The sequence below is a fragment of the Aegilops tauschii genome, chromosome 6 (genome assembly GCF_002575655.3).
Source record: "Aegilops tauschii subsp. strangulata cultivar AL8/78 chromosome 6, Aet v6.0, whole genome shotgun sequence".
Lineage (NCBI taxonomy): Eukaryota > Viridiplantae > Streptophyta > Magnoliopsida > Poales > Poaceae > Aegilops > Aegilops tauschii.
Window position 1 is genome coordinate 14,997,086 of NC_053040.3, and position 13,464 is coordinate 15,010,549.

Here is a 13,464-nt window from a genome sequence, read left to right on the forward strand (position 1 = left end):
TTCAAGACTCCTCACAGGAAGAAAAAGAGAGGTATAACAAATCAGGAATGTTTATGCATGGAAGGTCACTTGATGCAGATAGAGAGCATTCCTTACTCTATTTACACATATCTTATATTCCTTCTGCTTGGTCAGCATATATGGTTTGTGGGGCCAGTTCTGTCTGGTCAAGCATGTTAATGTATCAGGGGAAGAGTGCATTCTGAGATCAGTTGACATGTTAATGTGGAATAAAAGAAAATGTCACTAAGCTTCTCAACATGGGCATGCTCGACAGCCAGGTAGTTATATAAAATATTCTTATCTATATTTACTGAAGTTTATGTATGTATGTCCAGTTTATCCATTAATTTACATCCTTGGTCCTCATGGTGCTGCCACTGAAGTAGATCATAATGCATTTTACTGAAGTGGGAGTAATGCCAGTTCTCCACTCAGCGTAATGTCCCTCTGATATATATGAATCTACTTTTCATTGTTGCAACTGATGTACTGCCACACAAGGACAAATACTTTAGTTGTGTACTATAGGAAAAACATGATTCTTCCATCCTGCGGCTGGGTGGTTGTATTCATAGAACCGCAAATATTTTCTTATGATTGCCTTGAATAGTAATAGTATACTTCAGTTCCACGCGCCTAAGAATAATTAAGTTGACCAAACTGGTTCTTTTGTAAGTTTGTAACCCAGGTAACTAATTCTGGAACAGAGGAGATTAGTACTTCAGTATGAGATAGTTACCACATTTAATGGAAGATGAAAGAAAAAACAGATAATAGCTCAGTTTTTTGTTTTGTTCCACTAATGTGCTGTGATATTATGTAAGGTCTCACCAGATCAATACTCTTTGCCGTCTGATTAAGATTCAACTGGTGGAGCTGTCGAACCCATGCCTCTGCACACACCTGCTGGACAATTTTCCAGGTATACACACAGTCTCAGTGTGCCAATATGTTTCTTATGCCCTGCACCTCCCAGTAGTATTTTCATTACCGACTTTATGTTATCAAACAGTGCCAACAATAGCCAGGGATCAATCCTCGTCTGTAAGGCCCTGTTTCACATTCTAGACTCACAAGAGCACTTCACTGGTATTCTTATATTTATGGCCTATATCACACAGAGATCTGCCTTATACACTGTATTATAAAACTATATTATTCCAGATGCGACTGCCTTCTCTTTCTGTGTAACACTCTGCAATTATTTTTGTGTTTCTCTGCTGAGATCTGCTTCTGTATGCAGTGCGTTCCCTCATCACAGTTACCCAGCGTACAGTCTATTCGGGTGATTATCGAAATCCAAAGATATGATTTAAAACTTAGCATTTTGTTTTGCTATATGATACTGCTATCCAATAAATAGTAGACACTAAGTTCTATATACAGCAAGTAGTCTTTGGAGAAAACAAGGGGTCCATGAGTTGAAATCTTTGTGCTTTCGTTGCAGACCTGTCCATTCTATCTGGTTGCTGTGAGGTGAGCCCTTTCAGAAACCAGCATTGTGCTGTGCCACAGCAGTTTATGTTTACAGAGTTTCTAAGTTGCATGTACAATGATTTCAATTAGCATCCACATCCAGGTCTGACATATAAATTCATTTCTTTTTATATACTGCTCACACAACAGGAGACCTATGGTCTGGTGTCATCAGCACATGTCTTACAGTTAGTTCTGCTTATTTTTATTCTGTTGCTGCTAATAGCGTATCTTTGGCTCCTATTTACATATACTTTTGCAAGGCTGATTACGAATTCCGACCATTATTATGTTATATAATATATGGGAAAAATGGAAAATACGAAAATATGTGGCAAGACAAATTTAATGGGCGATTGCAGGTCATAGCAAAAGGAGAACCTAGGCGATCAAAACCGAAGGAGAAATAAGAGTTGGGAATGAGAGGAAATTACAGCTCAGGAGGGGAGGCGACAGGCAACGCAAGCTCATAGAAATAGAGATAGTGGTGGATCTTGACGGACTCCAGGACTCTCTCCCTGCTGTCGTCAGCGGTGTGATATGCCTCCATGAACTCCCAGTACTTGGCCAGATTTTTTGCCTCGTCCACCGTCTCCGGTTTCAGGCCTATGCGGCACTCCATCTTGGGCATGACGAGGGTTGCCGCCAACAACCTGACTGCTATGCAGTTGGTGACCACATGGTGCTCGACCCTTGCCAGCACCACACTGCTATTGGCGATCATATCTCAATGACTCCGTCTGGTGACCGGTGCCCAAGTTAATGACAAACGCATCGGGTTCTGTGGGATGAGGAGCCACCTTCCGTGTGATATAGCTGAATGGTTGGACGAATTATATGGCCGAACTAATCGGGTTAATGACAAAGCCGAACTCCTCTAATTATATTTTTCCAAATCATGGTTGGACGAATTATGTGTTGTCAGTTCCAGTTTTTCCCATGTTGGGATTTTAAGAGTGATTTGGGAAGTATCAGTGTCGAGTGATGGGCCAACGGAGACAGTATTGCACTCGTTCCATCTTCAGATACGTGGACATGGGCCAACACGGTGAGATCATGCTCTCCTTCCACTAAGACATACTCTTTGATTGTTTTTCTCTCCTTTTACGTGCTGGATTTTAGTAAGAAATCCAGATATTGTAATGCGAATTAGTTTCCTTCTTTTGATCATTGATTGATTTCGTTGCGAACTGCACTTAGCTTCTCTTTCTCTCATTGCTTCATGTCATTAGTTACTTTCACGCCTTGCAGCTAGCTGTTCCTAGCTGCAGAATTGCAGAGTTGTATCCAATTATCTGCAAACTACTGGAAGCAATATCATGTGGCAAAATTTATTCTTTCATGGTTTCATTTTGCATCTGTTTTATGTGGTTCTGTCTTCTGCCTGCCATCTTCCTTGCAATTCTCACTGTTGTCTTGTTCCTTGCAATTGTTAGCTAACCCATGAACTTTGTCATCACCCTGCAGAAGCTGCTCAAGTCGAACTACCAACCGTTGGCTCTGACCAGAGTCCAGACTTACTGTGTGGATGGTCTAAGATAACTAGAAGTGGATCCTTCTGATATTTTCTTGACCCAGTGATGCCTGACCATCCGCGAGCGCTGCTCTGAACTGCTGAAGAAGGGGCCTTAGTTCCCCATCTGTAAGCTGATTTCGGATGTCCTGTCACACCTAGTTTGTATTTGACCATCTGTAAGCTGATTTCGGATGTTCCGTCGGCTCTCTACTTTTCTTGTTTAACTTAAACAATGCCATATCTTCAATAATTGATTACTTTGGTGATTCGACGGCTCAAGCGCATCGTTCCTAGTTGTCAAAACGATGGTCTATGGCATTACCTATTATTTTCACTATGTATATCAAATAGTAGAATCTTCACTACACTAATAATTCTATCATTATACAACAAAAAATTCGTACAACCTATTTTTTTCTCACATTAAACAATAGTCTATTATTGGGTCTCGGCGTTGGAGCCGCCCAGGGGTTCGAAAGGCCGATCCTTTCCGCTCGTCTCTTTGGTTGGGTAGCGGCTTGTCTCAGGTGAGGTGGTGTCTAGGTTTTGGATGCCGGGGCGGCGGCCCTGGTGGTGGCACGGTGCTCATGGGCAGAGCCCATGGCGCGGTGCTGCCCGGTGGTCATGGCCGCGTGGGTGGCATGGTCGCTAGGGTGTGGCGTTCGGTGGCAGTGAGTACTGGCGAGGGTGAAAACCTGATCTATCTTCGGACGGACAGGCGGCGGCGAAACTCGTTCCCTTCTTGAAGGCGTCGTCGCGGCTCTCATTGCCCGCGTGTTGCTTCAGGGGAAACTCTGATCTTTGGGTGTGTGCGTGTGTTCCGGTTGCTCTTGTAGTGCTAGGGGTGGTGTTGCTGTGCTCAGCACCAATGTATTCTGCCTTGGGTGTGTATGTGTGTTCTGTTGGCGTGCGTTTGTATCGAATTGTGGATGATCATTGCTTTATATATAAAAAGCGGGCCGAAAGCCTTTTTCGGTATTATATGGTCTGTTCTGGCGACATGTTTTGGCAATTGTCCGTTTTTGGTATGGTGAAATGTTGTTGGAACACTGTCTGCTGCGTACTTGTATTTCCTTTTTTGATCGGGTTGAACACTGATTCTCAGAATAGTCTGGCCTTGGTTGGTGAACGGTGATTCTTCCTGTGATCATTTGAAACCGCACAAATGAGATGATGTTCTTCACTGATTTATTGCTCCTTCATTTGCCCCGAATTATAGCGTTGGTTTGTCGTAAGTCTGCCCTTCCATCCTTCTTCCACAGATTGCAGATTTCATCTTGAACATGCTAACGAGAAAATCAACGTGGCTGAATGGGCTTATCTAATTATATTTTTCTAAATCATGGTAGAACAAATTATGTGTTGCCAGTTCCATTTTTTCTCATGTTAAGATTTTCCTAGTGATTTGGGAAGTGTGATTTGCCGGCACTCATTGCATCTTCAGATCTGTGGTCATGGGCCAGCGCAGCTACCAAGATAGTGCTTGAGATCACGTTCTCCTTCCACCAAGAAGAGAAGCACCCTCAAACTTGTCTTAATCCTTTCACTTTTTGAGAATTACTCCTTAATTCGACTGCTGGATTTAATATTTTGTTAGCAAGAAGTTGATATATTTTAACACGATTTAGATATGCTTCTTCTGTTCATTGGTTGATATTGTTAGTGAAATTCTGTACTTGCTTCTCTTTCTCTCATTGCTTCATGTCATTAGTTATTTTCACGCCTTACAATTAGCTGTTCATAGCCGCAGAATTGCAGAGAGTTGTAACTCGTAACCAATCGTTTGCAAATTACTGGAAATGAATATCATTTGGACAATTTATGTTTTCATGGTTATATTTTGCCTCTGTTTTCTGCTTGTCATCTTGTTTATGGATTCTTTGAAGTGCTTCCTTGTGTTGATGGTCTTGTGCTTTGGTTTTCAGATTGCCGCTGTTTGTGATCCGGTAACAGCAGTCCTTGGCGTTGTCCCTGCTACTTTCTGTCACGTTGATTAAGTTGAAAGTAGAGGACAATTAACTAAACATGTTGAAAGTACACATACATACATATCCATCGAGATGAGGCATGTAGAGGACAGATTTTATTAGGTGGAAACATCTCCGAACTCTAGGGATCATTTGTCAAAGAGTCTGCTTACCAGGAGAGAAGGAGGCCTGCTGCGTACATTTTTTTTTTTAAATGGAGGAGGACCCCGGCCTCTGCATTTGGACGATGCATGTAGCCACTTTATTAATTATTCACACAAGACCTTATAATGTCATACAAAAGTAAGGCTAAAGCCACCGTTTAGGCAACATGTCGCTACTCCTATCCAGTTGATGAAGGGATGCTGGTAGTCTGGGCCTAATACCAAACAGACCTTGCAGCCAAACCTAGCATCTAAGACCCGAGGTCCCAACCAGGACGCCTGCCGGATATGGGGCACCCACCAGTCCGGCGCACTCCTCAACCTGGACGCCTGCCGGGTATGAGGCCCCGCAGCCACCTGCCACCACTCCATCTTTAGTGTTGTACTGCTGCATGTACCTTGCCCGGTCTACCTGCCGTCGACGCCACCACGACGCCAGACAACGCCATCATCCTGCGCTCGTCCATCATCACACGCCCACCAGCGAGACCCCGCTGCTCCATGCCACTGAGACCCGCCGGTGTCGACGTGTCAGATACCACGCCGCTCCTCCTCTTGTCCCCTCCAGCCAACACTTGCTCCAAAACAATGCCCCCAGGAGGGAGAACGACATCGAAACGTCGCCATCGTCCGATCCAGTAGATCCAGATCTAGGGTTTCCCCCGGAACTTTCCGATCAGATTGACGTGACCTGCAAAGACGATGCCTCGAGAAGGGAACGACGTCAGAGACGCCGCCATCGTCCGCCATGACCGCAGTCAGGCGCGATTTTCACCGGAAACCACGTCGTCCCGATCTCGCGGTTGGCTGGAACCGACCGGTGCCCGCCGCCGAACCTGTGACACCGCCACCGATCCGGTCACGCCACCGCCGTGCGACGCCCCCGATGGAGATCTCGATCGAGATCGAAGACGACCCTGACCGAAACCCCGCCACCAGTGCCGCCGCACCGCGCCACCTCCTCCTAGCCCAGTCGCCGCCGGATCCAGCCGTACCCGCGTTCGGGAGACCAGTCGGTTGAGGCGCCCCTTGTCCCCGAACAGCCGACCCGCGCCCCCGCCACGAGGACCAGAGGAAGGAGGGAGTGACAACGGGGGCATAGAGTGCTGATGGAGATGCCGTGGGTGAGGAGGGATCCACCTCACCTTGGTGGCAGCCAGGTGATCTGACCCATCTAATCCATGAAGCGCTCATGTCTACAACCCTCTCAGCATCACATTGTTTTTTTCGAAATAGATGCAAAGATTGCCTCATCTATTAATTTAGCAGAAGAGAATTGCCCAGTTAATTACGGAAAACCGGGCAAAAACCGAAACAACAAGGGCCAAGCCCACTCTCATAGACTGAAACACACAGGGCAAAGCCCACCCTAATCGATGACAAGTTGACCTGCGGCCAGACAATGTAGCTCCGACTCTAACGGAGAGCTCAGAAGAACAAAACCAGGCACGGCTGGCGCCACGGAAGATCGCCGAATGGGCCACCTGCAGCCAGTCATCATACACCACAGGGCCCCGCCGCAGCAGCTTCGACTCTACAACAACAAGCAAACCGAGGCAAAATCGTGGACACGCCGGAGAAGAGCCGACTACCGCAACCATTGCCGCGTCGCCGACATCGCTCCCATCATCATCGTTGCCACAGAAGTCTGGTCGCCACAGAGATTCACTCGGGACCACCGCCCCGACATCCACTGCTCCGTCGCGCCCAGCGCAATCAACCGACATCGCCTTCCGGGGCCGCCGCCCCGACATAGCACCGCTCCACTCGAGCAGCAACGCCACACAACCCAGCTGCCCGCAGCCCATGCTGCTCAGGGCAACCGCTCGCAGACCACGCACGTCGCATCACATCCGGGGCCGCCGCCCCAACGTAAAGTCAGACCGCCCCCTTTGGGGCGCATCGACCGAGCTGACACCCCTACCGTCCAAGCGGGACAAGGATACCACCCAATCAATGTCGAGATAGAGCCCCACCTCATAGAGCTGCCACTCACATTGTTCCCGAGATCGCCATCTCGACGCAAAATCAGAAACCATCCGGAGCCGCCCCGACGACGAAGAGATCCGTGCAAACTGCAACATGCTGACTCTCCAAGACGATGCCTCAAAGAAGGAAACGACGTAGAGGCTACCCGGACCCCTCTCAGCAACAAGCATGCACAGGAGGAGTCGAGGACGAAACATCTCCAAACTCTACGTACGGATCATTTCTCAAATGGTCTTGCAGACCGAAATATCCAATGGCTGATTTACAATACTACTCGTAAGAGATTAGTGATACTAACTAAATTAAGACAACAAAGGTGGCGGGGAGATTACTTAAGTTACAGACGAAATGCAGATATGTGGGATTCATTGCGGGCGATTAACTCGCTATAAAACTGTGACAGAGGGATGTCTTGGGTGCACCCGTGCAGCGCCCTTGAAGGCGGACTCAACAATATTAGCGCGTGTATTTCTTCCACGGGTATCGCGAAGAGTCACGTAGATGTCCTGGAGGCAGGGTAGGCACTCCATTCCAACTGGTGTAGCGCCTCTCCACTGACCCCAGCAGAAATCCATGGCGAGGCTCCCATGTTTCCAGGTTGAGCAGCTCGATACGGGGAGGAGGATCAAGCAATGACTCCAACTGGTTGCCATGTACTTCGCATTCAATCTTGCAATCGAGGGTCAGGCGCCTGAGGTCCCGAAGCATTCCAATGGAGGATACCAAAGCATCGACTTGTTCCGACACCAAGAATTGGTCGTAAGGTGTGCATAACTTCAAATCCTCCACATTTGTCAGCTTCCCAAGGCCTTTGACATCCTCCAGCAAAGTCTTCGGCATGCCAGTACAGTGCAGGTCACGGACTGATTGCATGTTCTGGATCCCTTCAGGCAACACTGTACCATACGGAAGTTTCAAATGAAGCAAGCGAACTATATCTGATGGAAAGCTTTGAGTTGGACAACATGATACATGTAGAGTTTCCAGATGCACAAGCCCTTGAATTTCTGTAGGGAGCACTAAATCTGCAAATCTGGTATCAATCTTTAAATATCTAAGCAGAAACAAATGGCCAATTGCTGTAAGGTCCACTGACGTACCCCTTCGACCTGAAAACTCAAACAAAAGCACTCGGAGATACTTAAACTGTGAAAGTGGAGTTGTGTACATGGACTCTCCAAACCGTGCATATGATCGAACTTGTGACATGCTAGTAGCAAGGGTCTTCGATGTTGCACTAACACTTGACTGGAGGGATAATCGACGAACTTTGTACTTGCAACTGTGCAATCTTGCTATGTCTTCATAATTATATGCCACACTTATAAAATTATCTTCTGTACACTTGCTTATGATCAAATCAAGCATCATGTCATGTACTCTGCAGGAAATTACCTTGCCACAAAATGTTCTTCCGGGCTGAATCAAGCTTCTGTTGATAAGATCATTGAAATAACTTCTTGCAACACCATCCAAATCTTGCCCATGCAGATTACAAATAAAGCCTTCGGCTATCCATTGCCGAACTAGATCAATCGTGTAGATCTCACGGTCTTCAGGATACATACCAAGGTACAAAAAATATGGCCTGAGATGAACAGGAAGATGCATGAAGCTAAGGTTTAGTATGCCCCTCATCTCTTCTAAGGTGGGTTTTGTGGAAAACTTGGCACCAAGAGAATTCTTTATCCTTTCCCATTTCATTCAACAATCTTTCCTCATGGCTAGCTAATAGGCTAGCTATCGTGATAATTGCAAGGGGCAATCCACCACACTTCTTGAGAATTTCAACCAAAATTTCTTTAAACTGTGGTGGGCAAACATTTTGAGACCCAAATACTCTATTAAGAAATAATCTTCTTGAGTCTTGCTCTTTGAGGGGCTTCATTTTGTAAATGCAGGAATGGTCATTCTGACATGCTCTCAGAGCCACGTCGTCCAATCGTGTGGTTATCATTACTCCACTTCCATTACAATAATCCGAAAAGGCACAACTAAGAATATTCCATGTTGGCTGATCCCACAAGTCATCAACTACAATAAAGTACCTGTTGCAATTTTTGTACGAGTTATTCATACATTAGAATGGACTATGGTTATAACGTATAGAGGAAAGCATCACAACTAAAATGAAGGTCACAAGGATAATGAAGGATAATGATACATGTCTTTCAAAGTTTTAGGGGGGGGATAGAAATATCGTAGGGATTCTAATAGAAGGAAATCTCAAGTCAACCCTAAATTTTGTTGCCACACTATTACTGAGAACTATCCATGCAAGTATATGAGTGAGTAATACAAGAGAAAATACCTCTTATCTTTGAGGTATTCTCGAAGCCCGTCAATGAAGTCTTGGAGCTCGTGAGCATGAGAGGATTCCTCCATCCCAAGCTTGAATTGTAGTCCATCGAGAAGGCTTTTCATATCTGGTCTTTGGGAGACTGAGACAAATGCCTTACAGTTAAACCGTCCTCCAATTTCATCATACACTTGTTTGGCAAGTGTAGTTTTACCCAAGCCTCCAAACCCCACGATGGAAACCACTTTGAGTTTCTTGTGGGAATCCATCAACAAGCTGACCAGCTCTTCTCTCGGGCCATCAATCCCAACAAGGCTTGCTGCCTCCTTGTAGATTGCCGTCATTCGGGGATCCACAAGCACAATGTCATGACTCGAATTGATGCAATCATCAATCTTGTACCTCTCTCGCCGAGCATTTGCCTCCACTGCAAGATCCTTGAGCTCCTCGATGCGGTTGGCGATCTGATGACGCCTCCCCAATCTCTTGAGACGTTGAGCCATCTTCCTGACAAAGCCTTTCTTTCCATGGGCACATTCAATGTCATGCATGAAGTCATCAATGCAGTTATCCATATCATAGGTCATATCCCTGATATGTTCCCTCCAGTCCTTGGCAGATGAATCGAGCTTATCCATAAGCTCCATCTTGTCAAGGAGAGCTTTCATGGCGCTGAGCTCATCCTTTAGGATGAAGACCTGCTTCCTCACCCCCGTGAACTTCTTGTACTCCTCGTCGAGCAGCTTGGTGAGCTTGCCAAGGAGTGGGTTCATCACCCCCGTCGTGGCACTCACCGCCATTCCTCTCAGTTTGGTGAGCTAGCTACGTTTGTGTGGGGCAAGGTAAGTAAGCAAAGGCTGGTGAAGAAAGTTGTCTTGTGCAATGGTGGTATCTATACTAGCATATCAAAACTCGGAGGGCATGCTGCGGCCAATCCATTGCACTGCAGTCCAGGATTATACCTTATGTTTGCCTCGAGATCTGCATGTGTGTTAATTAACTCAAAACAGTATGTACAACACTAGGAGTTAATTACTCCTACTACACAATGCAAAATTTTGTTTCATCGATAAGAAGGCTACTTCCAATGCATTGGTGTTTACATGAGGTGCTAAGTGCATTAAAAATATTAGCAACTAATCTCCCCAATGCATAAGTGCTTAGCTATTGTAGCTAAGCTTCCCTCATTGAATTGTTTAACAATTAAACTTCTTCATGCATTGGTTGTTAGTCATTTTGCATAGGTTCATGCGTTTAGCATTGTTTCCTCCTGGGGTCACCATAGTGTCCTCTCTCCTATTTAATTACTTTGCCACATCACTTTTTGCTTATGTGGCACCCTTAACACCTGTACACGGTGGAGCAATGGGAAGGGACTAATGGTACTCCTAGAGATGGACGTAGGCTGGTCATAGTGGGTAGTATTATATACTAGTATCATGCATATGATACTACCTCCGTAATGCATAGTATCATAAACTAGTATCTTAGGTAGTCTCATTCAGTGGTGGAGCTACACCCTAGGCCTGGGGGGCCTGGGCCGGGTCGTGGCAAGAGTATCCTTCGTTGACTCTAGTGGTTTTGTTACTGTTGGTCACTGTACATCACTATTGCAATGAAGCAGGCCCGGGGCCCAGCACTAGCCTGGCTCCATCCCTGGTCTCATTTATTGTTATGCATGACACATACTAGTAGCATATAATTTATTATGATACAGTACCATAATATGATACTCAGTCCTCTCTTTTTTCATTTAATTCTACGCCACCTTATCAAAATTGCCTAGTTGGTATGTATGATACTAGTTATGATACTCCCATACGACCAGATTAACTACTCCAACCATGCATTTTTATACTTGTTGATTGTGGGGTGGTTCAAACCGACGATGCTTTATGTCTGCCTCGTTCACATTGGGCTTTCCTCGCAAGATTCCTTTTGTTTAATAAGAGCAGGAGAATATTGCTATATCTATTCATCAGTAGAAGAAAACATGCAAATTTTACACCCCAAAAACGCACGGCAGTTGGGCAGGGACACTTAAAATTCCTGATTGTACCTTTAATTACATGAATATGCTGTCTGTGATACAGGAAAGTAGGCAGCAAGCGCCACTTGATGCTGATGATCGAACAGGACAAGCCGTGCAAAATTTTAATTTGCTGGGATTTGCATACTTGTGCAAGTCTCCTCCAATCTATATATTGGATAATCTCATCATCTTATAGTATGGTTACTTCATCAATAAGACATAAGACAACGACCAATGAGCGCGTCAAGCAGTGCCGGCCGGCCGGTCATTTTTCGTTTCTATATACGCCTATGACATGACAGGGGCCGGCCAACAACTACGCCTGGTCATGTGATTTGGATCCATCGATAATGCAGAGCTTTAGAAAAACATTAAGCAAAGCGGGAAAAGTTAGGCTAACAAGCTTGGATGTTGACACGCAGACGAACGCTAATTAATAAGCAACATATATGGAGCATAAGGGCTGCAACAAGTTATCTCCGCAAGGCTGATCTGCCTCGCTCTCTTGATGCCATTTGTTTTCTGGTGCCATGGTCTTCGGATGTTTGGTCTACTTAGGGCCTGTTCGGTAACCCTCCACCTCTTCAACTCCTCAAGCCAACAACCAGCTTCTCGCAAAACATCCCGGATCGAGTCAGCCAAAGGAGCTCATACGACGCTAACTGCGGCAAACAGTCAGCCTGATGCACAGGAGCGTCCCTGACTAGGCCGGCCCAAATACAGCTTGCAATATGGCAGTACAAAACACGTGCTGCTAGCCACTACCTAATGACAGATGGTAACACGTAATAGCGTGAACGGTTTTTAACTATAACGCGATATTCACTCTACCGTCCTATTTACTGTAGCATACAGATTGTTCATTTTTTTTGAACCATTTTAAAAAATGACAACAAAAATTTAGAAATTATGAAAAAAATTGAAATCCTTAAATAGTTTTTGAATTACCGGAACAAAATTTAGAATTTTGCCAGATTTTGAAAATTTCTGAACATCGTTTGTAAAAGGACAAAATTTATTTTTACATTTTCACATTGTTTGAAAAATTTTGAACACAAATTTAGAACCATCGGGACATTTTTTAAATTCGAAAAAAATGTTGAAAATGCGAACATTTTTTGAAATTGCGAAACATTTTTCTTAAGTTGTGAATAAAAATTTTAAAACAAGAACTTCTTTTAAATTCCTGGACATTTTTTGAAACAAAAAACATTTAATGAAAATTGTCAACATATTTTGATGACGAGAACATTTTTTGAATCCCTTAACATTTTTTGAAACACGAACATATTATGAAATCATGATAAATACGGAAACATCAATTCTTTTATGAAATCATGATTTTTTTTAAATAATAATATTTTCTGAAATCTCTGAATATTTTTTAAAATCCTGAACAAATTTTCAAAATGAGAACAATTTTTGAAACACAAACATTTTTATTAAAGTACAAACACATTTTGAAAGAAAGACTATTTTTTGCAGTTCCTGAACATTTTATGAAACACGAACATTTAAAAAAATGTGAACACAATTTTGAACACGTTAACATTTTTTTCAAATTCAGAAGAAAAAATTGAAAATTTCAAACAAAAGCAACAGAAAAAGGAAAGGAAAAAATAGAAACGAAAAAGGAAAAGGAAAACAAAAGAAACAGTAACTAAAAAAAACAGAGAAAGTTCCTAAAACTGATAAAAATCATTGGCAACCCTCTAGAAGATTCGCAAAATCGAAAGCTTCTACGTTCTACAAATGTGCCGGCCCAATCGCTCGCTCGGTCGCCTCCTCTGTGCGTTTGCTGGACAGTTTGACGCAACGTGCGTCAAATAGGAATTTCTGCCAGCCAACCGTTCGGGAGCACAACCTCTTTCTTTTGCCGATTTCCTCCTGGGCTGAAAGCTCATTTAGTTGTTTCTGGCCCAATTGTCTATAGTAGGCGGGCTATTAGGTATGGGGCTGGGATTTGACTGGGTTTCAGCCAGCCATACAAGCAAACTGGCTCGTTGAAGCCCATGTCC

The 13,464-nt window shown here is 44.4% G+C and overlaps 1 pseudogene; it reads right to left on the minus strand.

Annotated features, from left to right (window-relative positions):
* Positions 1–7,442: 7,442 nt before the first annotated feature.
* On the minus strand, positions 7,443–10,241 carry LOC109765020 (disease resistance protein RGA5-like; annotated as a pseudogene).
* Between the last annotated feature and the right edge of the window lie 3,223 nt (positions 10,242–13,464).